The 26,235-nt window shown below is 41.1% G+C and overlaps 1 long non-coding RNA gene across 1 annotated transcript; it reads right to left on the reverse strand.

Moving 5' to 3' along the window:
• Positions 1 to 20,468: 20,468 nt before the first annotated feature.
• LOC133280311 (uncharacterized) lies at positions 20,469 to 25,869 on the reverse strand. The gene is made up of 3 exons (XR_009747118.1): positions 25,777 to 25,869; positions 23,212 to 23,289; positions 20,469 to 21,144 (listed from the first exon to the last, which is right to left on the reverse strand). It is a non-coding gene; the product is annotated as an uncharacterized LOC133280311 (long non-coding RNA).
• Positions 25,870 to 26,235: the final 366 nt, after the last annotated feature.

Raw genomic sequence — 26,235 nt, forward strand, 5'->3', positions numbered from 1 at the left:
GGGGGCCTATAGGGATGCTGGGGAGGGACTCTTTATTAGGAACTGTAGTGACAGGACAAGGGATAACGGGTTAAAACTTAAACAGGGGAAGTTTAGATTGGATATAAGGAAGAAATTCTTTCCTGTTAGGGTGATGAGACACTGGAATGGGTTGTCCAAGGACGTTGTGAATGCTCCATCCCTGGCAGTGTTCAAGGCTAGGCTGGAAGAAGCCTTGGGTGATATGGTTTAGTGTGAGGTGTCCCTACCCATGGCAGGGGGGTTGGAACTAGATGATCTTAAGGTCCTTTCCAACCCTAGCTATTCTATGATTTTGTGATTCCATACATTCCAGTACTGTAGAGGCTGATGTACAGTTTCATTTTCCTCTCTTTCTTCATTTGTATTCTGCATAAAATACAATTTAATAGTTAAGCTACACAAGTCTGTGGCAAGTCTCATTGTACTGCCAGCAATTTTATTAGCAATTGTATTAGAACCTCCAAATGTTATAGGCCATTTTCAGATTTCTACGGTTGGCTTAGCTGATGTGAGTGGGAGGCACAGGAGCTCACAGCATCCAGCTGGAGAAACTCAGTTTCAGGTAGAAGAGATCAGGAGTTAAAGATACCTAAAAATACAGTGTCTATATATATTCAGCCTGAAAAATAATGAGATTTTGTCTTGTCTTCTCTCTTGTTAGGACTGTGTCCTTTTAGAATTTTTCTCCATTTAGCACTTAGGGTTCCTTTGGACACCACAGGTTTCATAGTAGAGCCAGTGGCAAATCTGATGTTGGGTTTGATGTGACCATAGCCATGCAAACACTTCAATTAACAGCCACAGTCAACAGATGAAAGAATAAAGCATGAGTAAAAAGAGCTGCTGCTTGCTTGGCTTTGTCCTAATTACTTCTCTGGCAACAGCCAGACACAACCTGCACTTGAACATTTCTGGCAGTTCAATGCCTCTCCAGTCCACAGTTACTGGGAAGCTGTTTTTATCCAGGAGAGGGTGATTCCCCAGAAAAGCAGCCAGTGGGTTCATGCTCCAGCAGCCTGCATCTTTACGCTTCGGTGCTGCTCCCGAGGGCTGAGCAGTTACTAGAGCAGCGTCGGAAAGCAGGAAGTGAGGAAGACAAAATGCGCCAGGAGCAATTCAAATGCCTACGCAGAGGTGTTTGAGGTCACTTTTGGCCATGCACTTGACCTTCCTCTGCTGCTCCAGAGGGGTCTGCTGTTGGACATGAGTCATAGCTGAGTTGTCTCCTTGGTACCCTCAGGTCTGGGCACCTGCATTGCTCTGCTTGTGTTTACCCTGTGAGTAAAATTGTCCTTCTCACTGACCTTTGTCCTGTATCTGTGCTCTTTCACAAATAAACCTATACAGACACAAGGATCAAAATCCTGATCCTTGTACAACCCTGTCATCTTCACTGCCTTCCAGAGGCTGCCAGGTAGGTCTGGAAGCCTGAGGAGATTATCCTCATCTTCACCACAAAACCATTATGACCAGCTTGGGAATTGCAGCATTGACTTTAAATTTGCTCTTTATACTTAGCAGAGCAGGAACAGCTGTTTCAGTCTTCTGATGATGTACCTGACATATACTTGGAAATTCCAAATAGTAAACAAGCAAAGCTTGTCAATTTTGTGAAAAAGTGTGCTTGCTTAAAATGTAGTATTGGAGTGAAGCACTTTTACACAAGAACATTTGAATTCTGATGAAAATGATCCAATTCATGGGAAGAAAGATGCAATAAAAATGGTTGATTCGAAGTGACATTGAGAAAGAAAAACATTTTCATATAATTTCAACTCATGATGTCATTTTATTATTTAAAGAACATGTTGTAATAGCATTCCTTTGGTCCAGACAAAACAATTCTCTCTGTTTCTCCTCTAGCTCCTTCACTTTCCTTATCTCTTATAATTTGTTTAAAAAACAACATTCCTAAAACCAGCAACAACTGTGTAAAATTTATTAGGCAGCCTAAGGACTCATTCTGGATTTTGTTCATGTTCCTCTTTAACTCTGAGTGAAACTGCTGGGAATTTAACTAATAATCTCAAGAGGAACAAGATCATGTCCTTTCGGTGGAAATGTTGTGACCCTCTTCCATAAACCTGCTCATGCAGAATTTGTTTTCTTTCAGATTGTGTATGCATATGAAAGTTATTCCAAGAAAGGGAGGGACTGGGAGAGCTTTCCCTCTTTTCAGTAAGGGACTGTCTAATGGGTATCTCTGTAAACTAATGTGGGATGACATTCACTTAGGTTTCCAAGGTCCGATAGCCTGAAGTATGCCTGCAGCACCAACATACTTAGCTTTACCAAGTACAGAGAAAATAATGATGCCTATTTTGCCATCTACATAAATGAATAGAGAGAAAGAACAAGCAGAAGAGGAGTTTGCACCAAAGACACACAAAATTAAGTGTGTCTTCTACACGTAACTGATTTTTAAAAAATTCATAAGTCCTCATGACTTTGCCAAGGAATTTGCAGTTTGACTTTCAAAGTTGTGACAAGCCACAGGAAGTTAGTCTGAGCATTCCTGCAAAACATGGATTTAGTTGCTGTGAAACTGTGCTATTCTGTGTATTTCCTGCATGTGAGAAGCAGAAAGGTGGCTGCTACTTTACTGTCCTTCTTTCATGGTAGTGAAGCGTGACTGGAAGATGCTCCTGCCTATAACACCAGTCCTAGATACTTGCTGTGTCCACAGAGCATCGCTGGAATGCCAGAGCTGTGGAGGAGAATGTGCTTCAGATGTTACACCTGATATTTCTGTGTGTAAACGTAAGGCAGTTTAAGGCACTTTCTGGAGTGTAAGAGCTGACTGTGCTGTCATGGCTATAGTATAAAAGTGAAAGAAGGGAATCTAAGAAAGGATGGTAAAGGGAGATAGATAGAAGACAACCAGGACCTTTAAGAATCCCTGGTTTTGAACTGGAATAAATCCAACTGAAATGTGAAGGAGCATGAAGATTTATTAGGGGCTGCTATGTGTACAGTTCTTCATGACCTCGTGTGCTCCAGTACTTACAGGCGCTACCTGAATGGTGACTCACAAATCTCTTGCTTCACTTCTGACCTTTTGCCTACTGTCCACTCTTATATTTCTGGTTGTCACACCAACATTTGCTACAGTTGTCCAATACTTGAATTTAAAAAATTCTGCTACTTTTTACCTCCACAACAGACCTAAACATTTTTCTTCACCAGCTACATTTCTAGATGCTTCACTTCTTGTCTTCTGTCAGCTTCAAGCAAACTGCTTTCTTAGGACCTTTGTCCTCCTGGGTGTTTTATCACCCATTTCCTCATTGTGGGTGCTACCTCCACTTTCTCATATACTGAGCCTCTTTTCTTTTATTGTTTAGATACTTCTTTAAAGTGTTTTTATTCCACACCCCACCCCATGCCTATACTACACTTGAATTTCTTTGCACTGGAACTGCTATTCTTGTCTTCGTACCTGCCTGAATTTGAGTGGAAATGCCTTCAAGCAATTTTGAGTGCAAAAGCAGAGCTGCAAATTCAAAGTTGCAGAGTGCAAGCTCTACTTTCCTGCAGTGACAAAGTGTATTTGCTGCTGAAGTGCAAGACTTCCTTCTCTATGAAACACCATTTCATATCTTACTGCTTTCTCAGATATTCCAGGAGTTCAGAGGTGAGTTTTCTCTTGAATCTGGTTCTTACCCATAAGGTTCAGGAGAAAAATACCAGTTTTCTTTAAGATACAGAAGTGTTCGGTTCAATACCTCATTAGCAGCATGGGCAAGTGTATAACTTGTGTTCTTCTATGAAAATAATGTATTAGTCATCAAAAAGACATCGGGAGTAACTTAAGGCAGCACATTTTCTTGGACTCTCTAACACTAGCCGCTCCCTATGAATTTTGCATCTATTTCCTGTTCCTTTAGAGGGTGATTGACCCTTTGTACATTTTAGGTATTCTCATTAAGAGCATTATTGAATCCATATCTTAAATAATGTCAGAACAAAAGACTTCCCAAGAGGTTCCCAGCTGTTCTGGCACGGAACATGTGACACTAAGCGATTCTGCTCTCTCAGGTTGGAGACACTGTGCACCAGGTAAATGTCCTGCTGGCAATTTTCAGCATGAGGTATCAATAAGCAGCTTCAAATCAACATGCTTCAAGTCTCCCTTTCAGTTTCACAGAGAGTAATCATCATTTTCAAATGTTAAATCCAGAAAACTGTTCTGAGTCTCTCTGCATTTGATTCATACTCTGTTCTTGCCTGTTCAGGAGCATCATTTGCTGCCACAGACAGCGCGCACTACTGCAAAGTATCTCCCTGCATTGTCACAGGGGAATTTTAGGCTAAGTGAAGCAAGAGATTGCAGAACTACTGAAAATCAGCCTGGCATTAACTTCCATGAAAGAGGGGACATTTCTAGAAGTGCTTTTATTGACTTGAGGCCCACGCTAATTACTTTTCCTCCCAGTACTGAGAATTTCATCAACTTGAGCCTGATAAGTCAAGTCAAGTCATGCATAGTAAGAAGAAAAAGAGTCACAGAGCAACAAACCATTAAGGTGTGCTTGTAGTGGATACAAAACAACTTGGAAAAACTGAATAAGTGAAAAAAAAAAATGTATTAAAAAACTGAATGTGTGAAAAATCTCTTTCAGAGATGCAATTATTCACCTTTCCACCACATTGGATGTTGCTTTACCTTCTGCCCTGTCAATTGTATTGCACTCTGTGCAGCTGTATGATAAACAAAGACAGTGATTTTGCAGTGATACAACATCTAGTACATCCGGAGCACTGTGAAGATTATCTAGTTATGGAAGAAAATAAATCAAAATAAATCAGGAATGAATCTGTGTATTGCACTTCCTATTCTCCTGTCCTGGCTACACCTTCTGTAAGCAGAGCATGAGTAGCAATAGTATTTCATAGCAGCAATAATGCTGACTAAAATATGGAACAAAAGGTTCATGGATGCTAAATCAGGTTGTCCACAGAAAAGGAGTTTATTGAATGTGAAGTTAGAAATCTTTCTCAAAGACCATTCTTACCTACTCCTTAATGAATAAGTGATAAATATTTCCCCAATGAAGTGCTAAGCAATTAGATCACCAACACTTGTCAGTGGTACATAAGAGCCAAGCAAGAATATCCTACCTGGTACAATTTGTACTTGATGTTTATCTAAAGCCTTGTCCTCTATAAAAATGAGATTGTGTGTGTATATTTGCATCTTTGCCTACATCAGGACTGTGCTTTTGACACGGGTCTCTCAGTCACCCCCGCAGTCTGCATGCTATATTGCATATTGTCTTGTGTTTCATGAACTGGGCTCCCAAAAGCATACCCCGGCTGCCTGTGGATAGCCCGTTCCTCAGACCAAACTGTAAACAGTGCATAGTGAAAAAGTTGTAGATGCTGGGTCCTCCTTTTGCCTGCTATGGCTGTTTAAAATAAGACAGAGTGATTTGCCCTCTGGAAGTTCCTGTTCTCCTCAATTGACTATGCAAGCAGACAAAGTTGCCTAGCTCTGATACAAATAACTGACTTGACAGACATATAAAGCTAGAAAAGATAAAACCCACCCTAGGCATCTAACTGTAGGCAGCATGAAATACTCTTTGTTCTTGTAAACACAGTCACCATAAGAGACAGGCTTAATATATCTTCCTGCTTCTTTTTTGCCTTCACAGTGTGGAACATACTGTTGACAACACATTAAATAGAAACAGGTAGAAAACTGTTGTCACAGGGATGTGGCTGAGTCTCTGGCTCTTGGAGAGCTCAGTGGTTGTCTGACTCCTCTGGTCTCATCTCACAAAAAAAAGAATCACGCTTCAAAAACGTAGGGAAGATTCACATTTGCAAAACCTGAATAGTTTTTACATCAGGATGGGATAATGGGTGATGCTTATACCACAAACAACTGGCACTGCTCCCATGTCACCAGCCCTGACCTTTGGCCAGTTTGCTTCACTATACAGACCTGCAGACTTGAAGCTTTGCCATCAGCAGCAGGTCAAAGCACAACAGTGTCATAAAACACATTGCCATAAAAAAAGCCACATAGAACTATCAGACTTTCAATGGTTAAAAAAAGTCCATGAAGGTGCAGGCAAGCCATACAAGGTTGTCTGTCTCTCTCTCCTGCTGGTGCTTTGACCAGGCTCTGCAGGCTTTTGGGGGACATCAGGTGCTCACATTTGGCAGCTCGAGGCCCAGTCAGGCGCATTGGCTCCGCTTCCTCATTTTGCCTCTACAGCAGCTTTTCTCTGTCTACCTCTATAAACTTTTACTGTTCTGAATATTTTCTACTATGTTGGTTTCAATGGTTTTCTGTTACTGATGTGCAGGCCCAGGATTATGACAACCAAAAGAAACAGCCAAAGATATTGCTTGGGCATATACCCCTCAGGTCAGATGAGCTTTCAGTCAACTTGCCAGTGCAATTTTTCTGTTACTGTGATTTCTCTTTGCCACTTTCTCCTATGCTCAGCACTTATGGTCATAACATTTAACTGTGAAAAAAAAAAACCAGCAGCTACAATTCTTGAAATCTGTCTACCTTGCCACATGTGAGATGACATAGAAAACAAATGTGTCCTTATTGCATGAACCAGGTCCAGTCATGAGAACATGAGTTCTATAACAGGAATCTTGGTCAAAGTCATAGTCAAAATTTCCTATTGTGGTTTGCCATGTTAAAGTAATAATACACCCACCAAGTTAACTTCTAATATACTCCACTGCACTTTGCTTCACAGCCCATGGAACTAACAAGGTGTGAGTGCACTTCCAGTGTTGAGTTCCAGACACTGATTGCCTCTAATTTCCTAATGAATCTGAAGAATATTTTCCTAGTTCAACTGGGGACTTTCCATGCATTGATGAAATCTGGGTCACAGCACAAACGTGTTCAGCAGTTGGACTTGGTTTAGTGGTTCCTATTATTCTGCCTTCAGGGCTCACCTGTGCTAACCCCAGCCACAACTAGGAACTAAGTTCAAAAACCACATGGAGGAGAGACAAAGTTCAGCTGTCTTACTTCTGCACAGGAAAAATGCATTTCCCAACCTGCCCAGCAATCCTTCTCATTTTTCCAGGAGAGTCAGAGTGTAAGAATGAGTTAGGCTGTTCTCTAGAAAAGGAGTGACCATGTACTCTAGTTTTCTGTGTCAACATCCTCACAAGTTACAGTCAAACACTTTTATAAAGCAGGTCTTTTCCTCCTTTCAGAGGTGCTACATGATTGGTCATCTTTCTTTTCATTTTATGTTTTTCCTCCACTGTTTCCTGGCTTTTGTCTTTATCTCAAGAAGCATGAGTAAGGGTACAGCCCTGCTTTTTACTTGGAAAAACTGGAGTGTCCTGTGGTAAAGGCAAATGATGTAAATTAAAGAGGTTGATTATTCTTCTGGCATCTGGAAGGGCCAAGACAGAATGGCAGGGGGTGAACTGAAACAAACGAGCAAAGGGGGAAATGTAGGAGGCACCTGACACCAGGGCATCTTCTCATGTGGAGGACCTGTAGCCGCCATTGTCTGGCAGTCACTGCAGCCTGGCACTGCCAAGGGCCTCTCTTCCTTTGGGACACTGGGACATCTGGGCTGTAATTCTACCCCTTTTAGTGAAATTAAACCCCATAAACTCAGCTGTGTATTTTCCGGGGTAGGAGAGTTACCGATTAATAATGTTCACGAGCTTATGCTGCTAATCTGGGAAAATGGAGTTTTCAGCTGACCTAAAGCTGCGCATCATCCTGTTACTTCACACTGCCAGTGAGCATAAATTCTGATTCATGATTGTTCACAAGCAGAAACAAGGCAAATTCAGACAACCAGTTACCAACAAGAGGACTGGTATGTCGCTCCACATGATTAGATTTTGTCTCTTTGCCTGTGCATCCTCAGAATTTATGGTCTGAAAGATAACTAAATCTTTTCAATAGTACCCTGGTCATCAACCCTGTGCTTGAAATATAATTTTGATGAAGCAATGCACAACTCTGCTGTAACTAATTTCTGTGAGCTCTGGGCATTTGTTTTTGCAGTTCTAGGTAAGTATACGGTTTCTAAGTGTTCATCTGACCATACAGTAAATTCAGCTTGTATTTTGATGGTTCATCTGCAGTGTGGATTTCTGGCAGTAGGAGAATTACATAAGTGGTTGTATTTCCAATACTGAAGGATGAATAGAATCATAGAATAGTTAGGGTTGGAAAGGACCTTAAGATCATCTAGTTCCAACCCCCCTGCCATGGGCAGGGACACCTCCCACTAAAATAGCATGGCAGGTCCTACCTACTGAGCCATCCATGCCAGTGGGATGTGCACTGCTCATCAACAGCAATTCTAGGATAAAAAAATGAGTAAAAAAAGAAATCATTGTGTTTGCAATGACATCTGCTTTAACTGATCTGCAGGGTTTAAACCCATGACCTTCAGTGTCATAACATGCATTACTTAAGTAATGTCATTAACTGGTGGCAGAAGGAAGGTGTTATGCTTTAGGGAGACTGGTAACGAGCACACAGGTTTTATAAACCTGTCAAACCAGAATACTGGGACGTCATAAAAAGACAGTGGCAGTTGCATTACAGTACTGCTGTTTTATGTTTACCTAGGGACAGTTTTAATGTATCATCTTGGGATTGAGGGGGAAGAGGAAGAATGAGGTGTTTCCCTAATAAGGGATAAAGGTTCCGTTTTTCCTCACATGGTCTCGTTGCTAGAGGAGAAGTGTCTGGCAGGAAGTAATCCTGGCCTGAATCCGAGGGAAAGTCTGCGTTATGCAAGGCTTGCAGGGAATGTGGATTTCCCACAGGCTCCCTCCCATACTGATGACTGGCTAAGATCCTCTGGTTGTTATAATAAATAAGTGAAAGACAAGCAGGCAGAGGCTCAAGAAAAGAGCACAAAATTGCAGCAAGTATTTGATCCTTTTCCCTCAAGCTGGGCTAGTAAGGCTTTCTGCAATTGCAGGCTGAGGACATCAAAGGGAAAAAAAACCAAAACAACCCAAACAGAAACTGATTACTGCTGACAAACTTAGCCACTGCGCTTTTTAAAATTCCCTTTAGCAATTGTCTTGTGCTGCAAAGTCCCAGGAGATTTTATTCCATGGGGATATATGGCAAAAGCAAGGGGGATGAAGAAGAAATTCTATTCCACCTCAGATATCATTAATGAACAAAGATACCCAAATGTGTTCTCAGATAAGGCGTTTCTTGGCTAGAGCAGGGCTCAAAAGGGAAGCAAAGAACACGCAGCTGTTCGGTACGTTGCTGTTCCGTGCACAGTAAGATTGAATTGAAGGAAATGCATAACCTAGCCAGCCCCTGATAACAGCTTCCACCTGATCCCCAACCAACCATCTCCAGCCTCCAAGGCCTCACTGGGGATTTTGGAAGCTGACTGATAGGTTTTCAGAATCCACCTCTTACATCTTTCTGAAAATTTTAGAGGTATTCTGGCTGTTCCACAAAGAAGCTTTCTCCTTTAGGGCAGTGTATGTGCAAAAGACAGAACTGCACCTACAGTCAAGCTATATGAAAACTATAGGCAAATATGTCAATTGATAGCTCTGAAGAAAACAGTTCATAAACCACAACAGCTGATATCACATGCAGAAAAACACAGCTGTGTAAAGAAGAAGGCTGGGAGATAGAATGCCAGAAACACGTCCTCGTTGATGGCATCTGCCAACAGCAGGTGATGTAAGAGCGGGCAGTAAAAGAAGCTGTGAATGTGAATGTGACATCTGGCAGTATTTCTTGAGAGGTGTTCACAGCATAGCAGTCAGAGACTTACAGAGCACTGTTAAAAAGAGATGCCCAAGGATAAACCTGTGCAGTCTAACTCCTATAGCTGACAGGAAACATCTCTCTCATGTTTTGTTCCTGTCTTCTGTGCATCTGGCTTGAGCTGGATTGAGAGTTATAACTCATGTGCAATGAACCAAGTCCTCTAAGACATTCTTGGTCCCTCAGTTTTTTGTTCCATCCCTCTGCCAGTGTCGCCACAGTAAGGGGGCAAAAGGTGGCATGAAGTAAGGCTGGGAAAACAAAGCGTGCCTGTGTCTTGTGCAAAGAATTGTAGGGCATGGTCAGTCATGTAAGTACAAGTACACCATCATCAGCACTATGAACTGTGGCAGCTGCAGGGTGAAAGCATATCACCTTCTTTGATCCCCACTGTGACCTGGAGGTGGGGAGCTGCTGGGAGAGCTCAGAGAGTTGGCACTTCTCTCATGGCTGACAGAGCTTCACTGGATCCCACCAGAGCTTCTGTGGACAGCAGTAACCCAACTGTGTTTGTAACACAGTGCTGTTGTTACCTGTGGCTCAAACGAGACCACTGCATGACAATTCACCAGCACTTTCATTCTCAGTCACCAAGAGTCATTTGAACCTAAGCCCTGGCCAGCCTCTGTCCCTTCCTATTGCCTGGTGTGTTCAGCTGCCTGAAATGTTGGAGCTGCAATTTCTCTACCAGGACACAGTTCAGACTAGCATATCTGCATTTGACTGATAAGCCTCTTGTCATCCTTTCCCCTTCTTGTTGTGTCCTGTATCTTGCTCAGTAGCTTGGCTTGCTGTTTCTGGCTGCCCTGCCCTATGAACAGTGCCGAGCAAAGGCTGCAATTCACAGCAGCTCCAGGCAGCATGGACCTGGCTAAGTTGCCTGGGGTGCTCCAGCAGGAGGGCTTAGGGTGGTGCAGGCACACCTCTGGAATGGCTGTTTGAACCTTTGTCACCTGTTCTGCTCTGGAAGGAGGAACGACAAGGCACTGAAATGAAATTCAGGGACTGTCAGTCTGTTTCTCTGGAAGCAGGGTTTTTGCTGTCAGTATGATAAGTAATTCTGGTCTTATTGTGAAACCAAATGGAAAAGGAAACAGATTTTTAGAAGGTTTCAAGGGAAGCAGAAAATGCCTCAAGAATTAAATGGACTGAAGAATAAGGAGTCTCTGTCAGCGAGTGAGTCAGTGTAGCCTTAAATTTCAGTTTAATGCCTAAAAACCTGTTGGGTTTTATGGAGTGAGATCATGGTTTCTCCCTGTTTTGAGAAAGCATATTTGCATACTGAAAATACAGCAAAGTCCTAACTCATGTGCATTACTTGGCAAGTGCAGCAGACAAGCCAGATGGATATCCAGTATGCTGCAATCCAAATAGCAGCCTGGATAAAGCTCTGCAGCTGGGCAGGAAAAAATGGAGCATGGGCAAATACTTGCCACGCATATGCTCAACAACCGCTGCATGTCTTTCTCAACAAAATTGCACATTCCCATGTGTAAGGTGCCACAGTAGCACAACCATGGCTGAGGAAAGGGCTGTTACCATGTGGTTCCAGAATGTGGCATGTCACTTCATGTGTGTCTGCAAAATGCCCCGTTTTTCTACAATGATACAGTTCTAGATTATGAATAATTTAGATAACACAGTAACTAGGGTCATATAAATATCATCTAGACAGAAGATGAACTCTTTTCAGCTGAGAAAGCTCCCTTTGGACTAAGCCACGTTGCTGTTGCACCAGAGCTGGAACAGCTTGTGGGTGTATGTACATCCTTGTGCCTCTCTAAAGGACCTTCAGTCCTATCAGCTGGTGAATTGCCATCTTTCAGTAGCACTAAATTCACTTTGAAAAGTAGCTGATGAGTAATCAGGAAAAAAACCTTTCCATAGAAAGGATATTTTCTGGGGAATCTTGTCTGCAGAGAGAAGTAACTTAGGAGAGGCCTTCACCTAAAAAATTGCAAGTCCATGACACACTTTCAAGTAGTCCAGAATTTTTCTTTTATTCTCTTGACTTTTGCTTTTTATACCAAGACATCATAAATCAAATCTGGGTTTGTCAAATGCTTTCTTTTTTGGCACAGAAGCAGGAACATGTGAACTGCTTGTAAACACTTCAGATACCATGAAGCATTTCTCTTCTGGGAGGAATTCTCACTGTACCTCCTGTAGGTATGTATACTGCAAGACAAAAGTCCTGTTATCCTCCTCTAACAAACCTGTCCGCCAGGGAGCAAAATGTTCTTTAGCAGTGAGTGCCCCACTCTTGCACCGACTTTGGAAATTCCCATCTATCATTGCAGAAAAACTTGCACACCCTAAAAACATCTTAAAGGGAGCTGACACGAAGAACAAGACAGAGAAGAATATAGATTCTCTTACAGTGTCTATCTTTGAAGCAATGCTGAGGACTTATCCGGAATCCAGCATGGGGTACCAGCCACATGATCTCTTGAGAGGATACAGCAAAACTAAAAGAGTTTGTAGATGAGTGATGGGACAGAGCAAAGGCTCAGAAAAACTTTCATATGTCAGAGAAACTGAAAAGAATGGAATTGTTAACCCTAGAAAAAAGAATAATAAGGGCCACAATACAAGTCTGTAGGATAATGAAAGATCTAGACATGGTAGACATGGAGTGACATGGGAGACACTGCTTGTGTAGCAGCAAGAGAGCTTTCAATGAATGGAACGATAGCAAACCCAAAACTGGCAAAGGACATATTTTCTTCTCACTGTGCCTAACCAGACTGTGGAATCACAGTAGTCAGGAACCTACAGAAAATTAAAAAGGAGTGAGCATTTTAATAATAATCAGGAATATGCTTTGTCTCTACACGCCTAGCATAACACCTACACATTACACAACATAGATTAAAAAAATGAAATTAAACAAGAATCTGCAACGACATATTATAAACACCATGTCTTACTTTGCATTAATGTGCTTATAATGTTTGTGATTGAATAACTTCATAGACATTTGCTATGAGGAAGAAATTTCTTCAGATGAAGATCAGAATGCTCATGCACACTCAATGGCATAGCACAAGCTCTCCTCTCTGGATCTGAGATAAATTAGTTTTGATACTCTGTCAATACATGGAGGTTCTCTTAGGAAAGTGCTATTCCTTCAAAAATGGTTTTGTTTCTGACTGTTCACTGAAGAAAATGTGCAGAAGGAGGGCACATGCATTCGACAGCATAACTGCTATAAAAAAATATAATGAAAACAAGAGAGGTAATCATGACCTTGGAAAGCATTCTCTGCGTATCATTATTATTGTTATTATTATTATTATTGTTGTTATTATTATTATCATTGAATACTTAACAATAACTTATCTCTGTCTTGACTGAGAGACCATGGAGCATTCTGATGGCACTGTCAGATAACAGGGTCTGTCACACAGGATAGGGGAAAAAATATGTTATTTTCTGACAGATTAGGGATTGGGGCACATGGAGAGTAATTGAACAGCTGCAGGCTGTGCTTGAGCCAAGAGCTGAACCCAGATCTCTAGAGCCCCATTACCATACAACCAACATTCATAACCTCAAACTGTGTGGTCAATGTAATGACTGCAGCTAAACAGAAGACTTAATTCCAGGTCTCCAAAGAGCAATATTAAAGTATCATTTTCCATATTACTCAATACTGCCCAGAGACCCCATGGCTGGTTGAGGACTCTGTTCTGTTGGACACTATATAAATTCAGCAAAAAAGACACTCTTGGCCAACCAAATGACAAAATAGAACTGGGGAGCAAAGACTTCAAATTTACTCCTGTACAATATAGGTCTTATTTCCTCAGTAGTTATGCACAAGGATTGCCGGTAGCCTGTACTTAGAGCAATTCTTTGGTGTATTATTCTTTAAGTTGATTGCACAGCCTGCTTTAAAACATGCCAGTATTTTTAAGATTCTTTTCCCTGCTTTCTGGACATTTCAGACTTCACACTATAAAAACCCTGCTGAATCACATTGCTCTTGTGTGTACAAAAAAATCATCTAGCAACATTTTGAAGTTTTCCAAGTAGAACATGTCCTCAGTTCTGCTTTCGCTTTTTCACCCTGTGGTCTAAAGCACATGGATTAGTGTGCTCTCATCTGTAAATCTGATGTGCTTCTCTTGGCAAGCCTGGGTTAAAACAAAGTGTCATGGTTTAAACCCTAGCCAGATAGCTCGTTCACTCACTCCCAGTGAGTGGTGCCAGGCTGGAAGCAATTGAGGTGCCCCCCCCCCCCCCCCCCCCCAGGGGCTCTCCCCTTCCCCACTCCCAAAGGGATGGGGAGGAGAATTGAAAGAGTGCAACTTCCACGGGTTGAGACAAGAACAGTCCAGCAACCAATGTACAACACAAATCACCACCGCTACCACCACCAACAACAATGATAGGAGAAAATAACAAGGGAATAGCATGCAATACCACCCACCGAGAAACGAGTCCCACCCGGAAGCCCGTGTCCTTCCGGGTAACTCCCAGTTACCCCCCACCCGGGCATGACGTGCTGTGGTATGGAATACCTCTTTGGCTAGCCTGGGTCAGGCGCCCTGTCTCTGCTTCCTCACGGCTTCCCCTCCTCCCTGGCAGAGCATGAGCCTCACAAAGTCCTTGGTCAGGGTAAACATCACTTAGCAACAACTGAAAACATCAGTATTATCAGCACTGTTCCCAGGCTGGAAGTCAAAACACAGCACTGCACCAGCTACCAAGAAGGAGAAAAATGACTGCTACTGCTGAACCCAGGACACAAAGACATCAAATAAAAATATCACCAATGTTTAAATGATTTTCCTGTGCCATATATTTTGTCCTATTTGGGAAAAAAAAATATTTTAATGAAGATCAAGCAAAGATTGTCACTGATTGATTTTAGAGGGTGTTCATACTTAAATAGGCAGCCCTTAGTTAAGTGAAAGTTAGACCAAAGCATTGTGATTTCTTAGTCTGATTGCTTTTATATAACATACTGTAATAGCAAATATAATAATGTCCCTAGTTATCTGTGGGTACAACTCAGCCATAAAAAAGGACATTCTGAGTCAACTGCTGTTTTCCCCTTGATGTCCCCTCTTAATGCCTTAAACACAGTTGCCACATATTATCTTACTATCTCAGTCATATGCATCTTTATGTGATGAGATCTAGCACTGTGCTGAGAAAAATTATTGTTACTCTGCACATTCCTGGGGACTGAGGAGCTTTGGGGACACACATGCTGCAAGTTTGCCATCAGGAGGCTTTGCTATAGTGTGGGTGGTTTAAAGACATTTGTTTCTTCCATCTGAAGTCATCTTGGTCAGACATGAATGGATCTTCCAGATGTGTACCCACATGGGTACAAATGGCTGACACCAGCTAGTGCCTGAGCAGGCCATCTGGCTGGGCTGAGATGGGCTTGCAACAACATCAGATGTGTGTCCTTTCTAAAGTAGATCTACCAGGGCCTGGAGCACTGGGAATTAGAAAAATCCTCTAATCTATGAGCCGCTTTCATTGGAGTGCTTCCTGGAACACAGTAAAGGGCATTATTAAGAGAGATTAATGAATGTACCACTCTCCATCAAAACACATGTTGCCCACGGACCTATATTCTCCTTTATGTTGCGGGAGGCAAAACAAAACAGTTGCCACACCACAGGGAGAGAGACCTTCCGTCACATGCTCTGAGAAAGTGCATCTCCATCAGTGCCCAGCAGCCAGATTTCACCAGACCTGAGCTATTTACCTCTTATCTAATTCTGATGCTCCATTTCTCCTAGAATTGTGTATAGATTTTTCATCTTCCAGACACGCTTTCTATGTTCCTCAAACTCCAAGCAGCAGAAAATTTGTGTTCCCAATATGCTTGCAGCCTGGCTAATAGCAAAATTGTTTTTGAGTAGGTGAAAAATCCAAGTCAGGCCATTGCAGATTCTTGCAGTAAGATATACTACCAGAAATACATAATGAAAATTCATCTCATGTTGTGAAACATATTGAACTGCTAAAATCAACAAAAAGTTGGCAGGGAATGTTAGCTGAGGTTATCTTTAGATTGAATCTGCATGGACTTCTGACACCTATTCAGCAATGTCTATTGGCACAAAAGCAACATCTTATCAAAATGCTGAAAATGCTTAGTCAGTAACTAATTTATTCCCTCATAAATATCTTTGCTTACTGATTTCTTTTCTCTCTCCTTTTTGTTTAGTGTTTGAATGCTCAACTATTATCATCTAATAAGCAAAAGGTGATGCTCTTGGGTAGGAGATACAGCTTGTGACCTGGAGAAGAACTCATCTCTCTGTGTAAAAGGACAAAGGTTTTTATTTAAATAGTCTTTCAATACTTTTATACCTTCAGTATATTGTCAACTATTACTACTGTAATGTTCATGAATTTATTTTACACAAGTTTGACCTGTAGTTTTGCCTACTGGTGGGCAAACTAATGACTTTTAAGGAGCTATATACTTATGAATAGCATTTACATACATTAGAGTGTTATTCAAAAATTTCAGTGTGACAACAGTACATGTTTATGCTTCAGTTTTTGTTCTCTGTTTCTTCTGCAGCAATTATACAAGCAACACATACACATCTATGCTTGTATAGATAAATATTTGTATAAGGGCTGATGTCAAAACACATACACGGATATATATCAAAGTGTTGCAGAATAACCAAGATGTATATATGTATATATAGAAGGCGAATATATATTAGCAACCAGAGTAGTACCATACAAGATGACAGCTTTAAAACTCTCTCTTACATCTATTAATATGTTTATACAAAGCTAGGCAATCTGTTTCATGGAAAATAGTAGAAGTTGAAGCCTTGTGAGCCATTTCTTAGTATAGATTGTAGTACATGACTGCCCAAAGCATATGTCTTCTCGGGCAAGCTTATAACCTTACATTAAGTTTGGAAGCTAAGACTAGTGCAAGAAACAAGTCAAAACTAAAAAGGATAATACAGGTGGTACACACAAATGAATGACACATTCCACACATACCAGGGATCTAAACAAATTCTGGTATGTGGGAACACAAATCCACATAAAGACACACACACGGAATTAGCACACATAAAAATGAAACTATGTGGACTTACCCTTACAAACAGTACCATAACCTCAGCTGAAAACTGATGACTTTTTCCAGAGCACAGATTTATCACCTACTTAGTGATTTGCACTCTGCTTTATTAATTGTAATTCAGCACCTTCATAAAATGCAATCGTATGTTCTCTTCAGATCTCTAAGCTGTCTTACCTTCGGATTTTATTTCTGCAAGAGCTTGTTTCATATATTCTTTAAAGTTTAATGCTCTCACCCTCCCTACTCAGACCTTGAACTACTTCAAGACAAAACAACACAAAACTAAATTCTAAGCAAAAGATAGTACAATTCAAGTACACAAAATATTTCAAAAAATAAAAAGACAACAAAAGAGATATATCTTTTCTGTCTATAAAATCCCAGCAGAAAACCTAAGTTAAGGCTTTAGCAGAGCAGCAAAAATGTGTAAGCTTCAGTCTGAAGCTGTGAACATGCAGATACATTTCCAAGGATGAAAGCAGGGCTTTAAATTCTGAGCTCCTCGGACATGCTGCAAAAAAAGAGTCAGAAAATTCTCTTTAAATGTCGTTTCTGCTAATCACCAGAAAAAAAAGGGTGCTCCGAAGGTTAAAAAGGAAAACATTCTTTTTCCATAAGTGCTAAGCTTGTCATAGAGGAAATCCACTCCAGAAAAGGTTTAACAGCAGTCAAGAGCATGCCTTTTATTGTAATTATAATATTAGATTTCACCTAAAAAAGTAATAATGATAGAGAATGAGAGATGAAAGGTTTTAGATCTCATCATATGCCACGTGAGTTTTGTAACATTCCCATGTTACAGAATTAGAGCAATACAAACCCTTCTGGTGCAATAGGATTGAAATTAACAAAGACAAGTCTTTAAAGTAAGTGAACAGCTTTATGTGACACTTCCTTTCCTAGCCTAGCCAGCTTTACTGCAAGCAGGTATTGTACATAAACCTTCTCCCTCAAATAGGTTTTGTTGCAGTCAGTAGCCAGGAGCACTAAAGCACTAAAGGAAAGTGGAAGAGGAAATGAAGGAGAATACCACACTCAGAGGAATTTTTATCAAATTCCACTCTATATTCCTTGTCCCTAAAGAACCCAGTGTTATTTCCAGACCTAATCTCATCAGAAGGGACCTTGGCCAAAGAGCCCCTCAACACAAGCTTATTTAGACCCTGGCCCTCTGAGCACTGAGAAGGCCACTCTCTGCTTCTGTGCAGAGGGGATTGCCTTTAATGGTATTTGGCTCATGTATTTTCCAACACAGGAATAAAGCCTGAGGCTTTTTCTCCCATTAATATCTTATCTTGTGTCGTCTCTGGGGCAATAAGTTTTTAAAAAACAAAGACAAAAGGCTTCTCTGTGTAAAATAATCCCTAGCCAGAATGAGTTTAGTGAGTAGCATATGCGTTATTATTTCATTATAATGCTTCTCTCTCCACCTCTCTAGTCCATCATGGTCAGGTTCCTTGTAACTGTTCTTATTTTAATATGTTCTTGTTCTTCTCCATTTTCCTCTTTACTTGAATTGATTTTTCCTCCTTCCTGTTTCCTTCCCTAACACAGCAAGGACACACTGGCATTTTGCTTCGTATGAAACTTCCAAAGGTACCCTATTTGAAAAGGTTCCTCTTTAGTAGGAAGAGGGAAGGCAACTTTCCTTATTATGGCTTCCATTAATTGTGCTTCAGCAGGTCACAGGAAAGCTCAAGAGGAGTGCACAAAGTTGACTCTATAAATCATTAGTAATGGAGATGAAATTTTCTTCTGGAGTCTCCTAGAGGGAAGTGATTACAGTGGTAAAATATCATCTTTGCAAGAAAAATTGTGTAATAATAACTTTGTGGGTTTTTATATTACTGCTGCAACTTAGAGAAGAGCACTTGGGTGCATCAAGAGCTTTAATAATGTATGTGTAGGTGGCAAATTACCCATAAAGAATCTACTGAATTGTGGATAATGTTCATTTTATATTCTCAAAGATAACCTAAGCCTTTGTACAGATGTCATCTCATGCCCCATGCTCATGACGTCTCAGAGGGATATTGAAAGTACAGTGTGTTGGCCACTTCCCTGAGCCACTTTTTCCTGTAAGCAGTATGAATTCCTATAGAGGCAGGGGATGAAGCACATTTATTAGAGGCATATTGACACAAAATAAACTGAATTTCATGTCAAGGGCCTCTATCAGTCTACTGTACAATATTTCTGTGCTCTACATTAGAGTGAACTTCTTACTGCAATCACTTTGGTGTCTCATTAATCAGAAACGCAAATAGGAAATACATAAATGAGAGGAAGGCCTGTGATCCAATCTCTTTACCTGCAAATATTTTGTACAAAGTAATGCAATATCCATTCATGCAGCAGCTGGATTGCTGCACTTTCTGCTTCATCCACTGGATGTCCAAAGTGGACTCTCTCTTGCTCTCTCTGTCATTAGGAGCATTTGATTGTTCCACGTTAATTAGGAGACCTCTAACAGAAAGGGTTAAGTATCACAGAAGAGATAAAAGCATTCATGCTCAGTCCAGTGCAGTTATTTATCTAGCAGGACATATTAAAAGTAAACAATGCAATGGGATGTCAGAGCTTTTGCTTTTAACTGACAGCTGGGTAGTGACTTGTATTAATAGAAAATAAACAGCCATGAGCTCACATGAAAGGAAAACATCCCTCCACCCCTCTCAAATATCCTCAAGCATCAGATAGGACTGTATTTACTCCGTCATTGATTTGAGGCCGAGATTCTTATGTAATCACCTGACAGAAATATTTTGTTCTATCTGAAGTGATTTTGGAAAAGACACAATGTCCCAATGTGGCAAGACCGTAAGTTTATCAGTCCTTTACATAAGTTTCAGATATGAACACACCTTGAACTTCTGTATTCTCCCTTTCCTTGAATCTTGCCACCTCAGATAGTCCCTTACCTCTTTCTGCTGGAGCTCCTGTTTGCTACAGCTGGTTGTTTGAACCAGACCTTCCCTAGCCTATGTGGCTCATCTCAGTGCTTTCTCTTTTCTCAAGCAAAACCAGAGCTGCCAATGACCAGCTCCATGACAGTTCATCAGGCTCCAAACCAACTGTTGCTTCTAAACGAGGCAGCAGTGTCCTCTAAGCCACTTTCCCTTTTGTCACTGTGTAAGTGGAAAGGCAGTATCAACTCCATCAGTCATTACAGATGCAGATGGAGCCAAAGAGTCAGTTCAACGTTGGAACCAATCTAATCACAGCTGTGCTGGGTAGGCAGGTCTGCCAGGGAATCTTGGGCTTAAAACTGTGTAGTAAGCAGAAGCAGAAGCAGAGCATTTTTTTCTCAGGGCAGAAGGATATTTAAAAAATTAAAACCCCATTTGGTTATTTTTAAGTGGCAGAACTAAAAACTTTTCAACAGATTACTCTCTTTTGGATCCTTCATAGTACAAAAAGCTTCTACTAAAGACAACTGGAAAAAAAAAAAAGAAAAAAATTACTCATATGCTAGCTATTTTGCTAAGGATTATCATTCTGAAAGATTTATACATGGAGAAACAATAGACAAATTCATACTTCTGGATACTCATACAACTTTCTGGGAGCATATTAAGACATTTATTTGGCTTTTTCCATTTATGTCTTTATGGTGTGTGGCAGGAAACCCTGGGCTATATTAGTTTGATCCCTCAGCACAATGCCCTTGAAAGCACTAGGTGATTGTTATGAAAGGTACTCTCAGTAGTTCAAAATCCTTGTTTGCACCATGCACAACAAATCCAACATATTAAGTGAGTTACTAAATATAATGAACTTAAGAGACTTGCCAAGCTCTTTGTACTCTGTGTTTGGCAGGCAGGTTTCATCCTTGTCTCCTGCTAGGGACCTTCGTGTGTTTATTGATCTTAGTTTGTCACCCTGAGATCAAATTACAGCTACGTGGAACTGTACCTTCAGGCCACTTGGAAATTATAGCTGAGGCAACACAGCAGGGCACAGTCTCTCATCTGTGCTTTCCACCAAGAACTCATGAGCTCCAGGGTCCTGGCCACAAGCTGGACAACTCCCAAGTGATGTGCAAGCTGTTCTTCAAGTGAGAGGCTCCAAGATTCTTCCTTTCCATATGTGCCTCTGTCCTAATCACACATGATGGTCACCCCAGCAGCAGCTTCTTTCTCTGAAGGGTTCTGGGACTGGCCATCAGGCAGGGCTGAGCAGTTTGCACTGTACACCTCCTTGCTGATACACTGATAACTGGATCTAGAGCAGAGGTCTGTGAAAGTTGTTTGCTGTCCTCGGACACAGGCTGCTGGGAGCAAAATCAAATTAGAAAAAGAAGGGATTTTTCTTCAGTCAATGTCTTTATTTTATGATAGGTAAAATTTTAAATGCAAGGTTTAAGATGGAACTGACTCAGCTGCAGAAGGAAGAAAAGTAGCCCCTCAAGCATACCTGATCCCTTGAGGACAATGCCTGAAATATCACTCATGACAAGAATTTCTGGACCTCCCTATAAAAACTCAATATATCTGATTTCAAAACAAATAGAAGGAAATATTCTTGCCCAAAGCATACAACTACACTTGCACAGCTCAATGACACACACTGTCTGCAAGATGTTTTAAGCTGAAAAGACTACAAGCAACAGCTGCGCCGGCAGGTATCTGTGGCCTAGAGGAGTAGCTAGACACAAATAGGAGCTTGTGTATGTATAAAGTCCTGAGGAGTATTTAGAAATATAATAATCTATACCAACAAAGGTATTGGAAGAAAAAATATCTCTTGTTCAGTACTTCCTTGTGCAGGAGATGTGGTCAGAGTCCTCAAAGGTCTTAATGCAACAACTGCCTTGCACTCTGCTTTCTGCAGTTACTTTGAGGTTTTTTTCACATATCGCTTCTAGCTGCAGGTTCTAGCAGCCTGAAAACACCTCTGAAAACCTTTCTGAGTGCACCTCTGTCTTTCTGTCACTGTATCCCCACCAGAGGTGACTTTCCATCCCATTTGGAAGACTCAGCTTTGGTCAGCAGGAGCCTCGCTGGCCAGCCGAAGCAGCGTGCACTTCTGGATGGGGACAGGATGAGGCAGAGGCCACTTCCCCCACTCATCACTTGAGGAAAATCTGCTAAAATGGTGACTAATCAGAAAGGGAAGAGCATCTGCATGTATTTTTGAGCAAGGCTTTAATAATCTATTCTGTACTATTCGGGTTTTGCTTGCATAAGCAAATTCGCAACATCAGGGCTAAGTACTCACATAAACTGAAAATACAAACTAATGTATATATTGTTTCACTGCATCATTGCACAGCCTAAATTTCTATTTCTGTTGATCTTTGAACAGAAGACAAAGAACAAGAACGGATTATTGGTCTGTTTCAAAAAGAAATTAGGACCTCTGTTAGTTTTTTGTAAAGATTTATCAAAAAAGCTTAGAATAGTGTAAAGATAAATACATGTTTATATAAAAAATTTCATCAGCTTTTGACTGTTATTTTTAAGAAGTTTCATAATTCAGAAAATTCACGTCTTATGAAGTCATTGAGAATTTCTCAAAATGGAAATGTAGAAGAAAAATCTCACATTTGATTTTTTGTCCTAAATGAGACCTTTTTTCTTGAGTTAAAAAAATCTGCTTTTGAGTTAAAAAAATCCACTTGAGAAAAGTGGAAAAGCTTTGGGTTTTTTAATTGTTTCCATTTCATTTCCAGCTTTTGTTACACCTTTAGTTGGACTGTTTTTAATAGCTGTTTATAGTAATCACTTTTAAAATCCTGCCTTGGGATGCAAATGTTCTTTTCTATTCTCCACATGGTCAAATTCCTTTTGTATCCTAAACTTTATGGGAGTAGTCTTATGACTAAATAGGTTTATAAAAAGAGCAGGCACCTGGCTGTATATAATCAGGGGCTGTGTGAATGGTGTTGATGATATAAACTGAGAGGGGAAGTGATAATGTGCATTAGAGCATTATATTCCCTACCAATTGGCTGTGTTTTATTTCACCTGCAAACAGGTAACCATGGCAGGAGATACATCTTGCCCATGTCCTGAGCTGAGCACCTTGCCAGACTTGGCTTGTTAAGTGTACAGAACCCCTGCACTGGTTTTGCTGCTCACAGGCTCAAGAGTGATTTGCCATCTCTCAAAGGAGATCTTACTCAAAACCCAAGGCCCCATCCTGGCCTTCTTGTCGTGCAAAGAGATGAAGGAAAGGCACGGGCACTTGAGAAAAGTTGCCTGCATCCCCATTCTTGGAGCTGAGATCATTGAGAAAAATCAAACCCAGCACCTCTGGCAGGCTCTGAACCACAGGGTGCCAGTGAGACTTCTGTTCTGCACCATGGGGTGGACTGCATGGGCCTATTTATCACCTGATAAATGGAGGTGAATATATGAGGTTAGATGTATGAAGAACCAACTTGAGCCTTCATCGCAAGGTCGAGCCAAACCTGTTGGGAAATATTTTCCATGTTCAAAATACGTCACTATGAAAATAATAATAATAATAATCTCATGCTGGGCAGTTTCCTCTCTCTCAGTGTTTTCTGATTCTGAGACAAAATGACAAATTGCTTTTGGGTTTCTTTTGTTGCATTTTAAAGAACAGTAAAGCAAAAAAAATGCAGATTGCACAAGAACCTGAGCTCCCATGAGAGATTATTTTTATTCAGTTTTTCAGGTCAGTGTGTTCCTTGTGGTTTAGTGACATTTCACTAAAAAACCAGACTCTTGACTGACATATATTTTAAATGAAACTGCAAATCCAGCCATCACTGATGAGAACTGTGATGTTGGTTGTTCTTGTTCCATCCAGATCACTGATGTGAATGACATCACTGGGTACCTAAAAGACCTGACATCAACCAAAAATTGCATTCTACCTTCCACTGTAAAAATACATCATCATTATTTCTGTGGTCTCTAAAAAGAAATTGATTTTTTGTGCCTCCTGTGGATGCTGCAATTCTATTTTAGTGTAATGCTTTTATGTCTATAGCAGCCAATTGCTTTGACCCTGAAGTCCTTCTTGCAGCATTGCTGATTTGCTGAATCACAGAGTTCATTCACATCCTCTTGTCAGAGAATAATGTGCTGACTGCAAGGTTTGCTACAGCAGCGATATAAAAAATGAGATAACACAAAAGTAAATATAAAATAAAGTAAAAGAAAAGAATGCAAAATACATGAAATAATAATAAAAGACCTATCAAGTTCAAGCAAATGTAATGGCAGCATGACTTTATACATCATAAATGACATGCTTGGTATATGGGGTCCTACAACAGAAGAAGAGGGCTTTTCCCTGATGCAATTTAACATTGAAGGCACCTCTCCACCATGCCAGGTGATTTGCTGTGCCAAGGATTTACCTGACCTCTGAACAGGTGTACCTGTACACTCATTCCTGCCTCGTGTCTCAGTGGGTGAGACTTCTGTACTGGGAATTCAAGGGATTTACAAGCACTTAGCTTTCTTCCATGGCACCTCTGTCCCCTGAGGGAGTCATCCTGACCTGCTTGCTTAGAGCACATTTAATACAGCACAAATCTGACCGGCTGCTAACCTCCACCCAGATGGAGATTAATCCTCTTGTAATTGTTTCTTTCCTCAGGTCAACTCCTTTAAGAAAGGAACTTAAAAGAGGAAGGCTCTGCCATACCTGTTGAAAACAGTGTGATGTGCAGGTGCAGTGGCCTTCTGCCCACAGCTGCTTCTTAGAGATGCATGGAGTGAGCTCTCCCTGCCTAGTGGGATGCAGCCCCTTCCAGACCAATCTTCTGCCATAGTGTCAGCAGAATGTCCTTCTTCACCACGCACTGGTCAGGGTGTGAGGGAGCAAGGTGGACGGGCAGCCAGGGAAAGAAGCTGGGTACACTGAGATGAAACCTGACTTCTGTACCTCCAAATTCCTAGCCTGTCAACCTTTCTGCATATTTTTCTGAGTTACTTGACCTTCTCCATGCAGGGCAGGGAGAGTCTGTATACCTAAAGTAGGTTTTTGAACCTGACTAAAGGCACAAGCTTTGTGACCCCAAAACCCTGTTGAGGATCTAGGCAACAGTTTCAGCACATTTCCCCGATAATCACAGCTATAAATGAGCTCTTGTGCAAGGCGGTGAACCACACTACCTAGCTTTCCATTGGCAGAAGTATGAAGTGCAAAATTCATCATAGACAGACAAGTGCTTGAGTGTGTTTGGATGCCTCCTGACCCCAGCAATGATTTCAGAATTTCCTTAAACTCTTGTACTGACCAGATCTCCAGACCATGATGGAAGTCTCATTGCTTTTTATTTCTTCCTGCCATTTCTTCCAGAAATAGGAGGAAGAAGCAGTGTTTGCATATGGTACTGCACTGAATACAACCTGAAAGTAGAGAAGCATGAAACTCGGAGAAATAAAGAGGAGAGAGAAATTTTTTTCCAACCACAACTGAAACAGAGGCTTATTTGGTTTCCAAAGGATTCTGGGCTTCAGAACTCAAATAAATCTTTATAGCCATATTATACAGCTGGAAGAAAAGACACTGCTAGGTAATAATGGATAACTTACAGACCTGTATGTGCAACTTGAATTCCTCTTTTAAGAGACATTACTGAAAGATCAAGGACTCTCTCTGTATACCAGCCACAAGTCTTATATCCTATGATAAGTAACTGAACTAAGTTCAGTTTTCAGCCTTATTTTCTTCTCCTGGGTGGGCTCTTCCAAGATGCTCTGCCTCTCCATGGCAAAGCCTGCAGTGACACATTTTACCCAGCAGCCCTTCATTGCTATGGTGACCTGGCTGCATTGGGGCATGCATTGGGGCATGCACTGGGGCACAGACCCCATCTCACACCCATCAGGCACAGTAGGCTAGTGGGGGAGACCACCCCACTGCATTCCTCTGCAGCTTAACAAGGGAGATGGTTAAGGAGTCATAGCTTACTCACAGAAGGTATTGGGAGGGGTGAGGAAGGAGAAGTGGTGCAGTCTTCTCCCACCCATGGGCTGCTCAGTTTTCCATAATGTAGTTATCACGCTGTAACCTTGTACAAAACAGAGGTGCACACTATAGAGCAGGGCTTTGGTACACAGCCGATAACTTGGGGTTATTAATGAGACCATTCAAGTCAGATTCTTGCTAAAAGCAGCACTTTTACCTCACCAGATCTTAACCAGGACTCAAAGCCATTAAGTGCCATCCAACTCCTACTATGCCTGGAGTCAGTTAATGCCTTATATGCTCACAAGCTGTGTGACATGGTTTGCATTGCTGCTGCTTTTGAAACTGGTGGGTTGGAACAAAAGTCTGCTGTGCCTCAGTGCTCAGCAATCAGAATAGTTCGTAAAACCTCCCCCCACAAAAACACTTAAAAAAAAAAATTCTTTCTTTTTTCTTTTTGTTGCAG

This window comes from Pezoporus flaviventris, unplaced genomic scaffold (genome assembly GCF_033815535.1).
Source record: "Pezoporus flaviventris isolate CSIRO_AGI_PZ_B2104156 unplaced genomic scaffold, CSIRO_AGI_Pfla_v1 ptg000081l, whole genome shotgun sequence".
Classification (NCBI taxonomy): domain Eukaryota; kingdom Metazoa; phylum Chordata; class Aves; order Psittaciformes; family Psittacidae; genus Pezoporus; species Pezoporus flaviventris.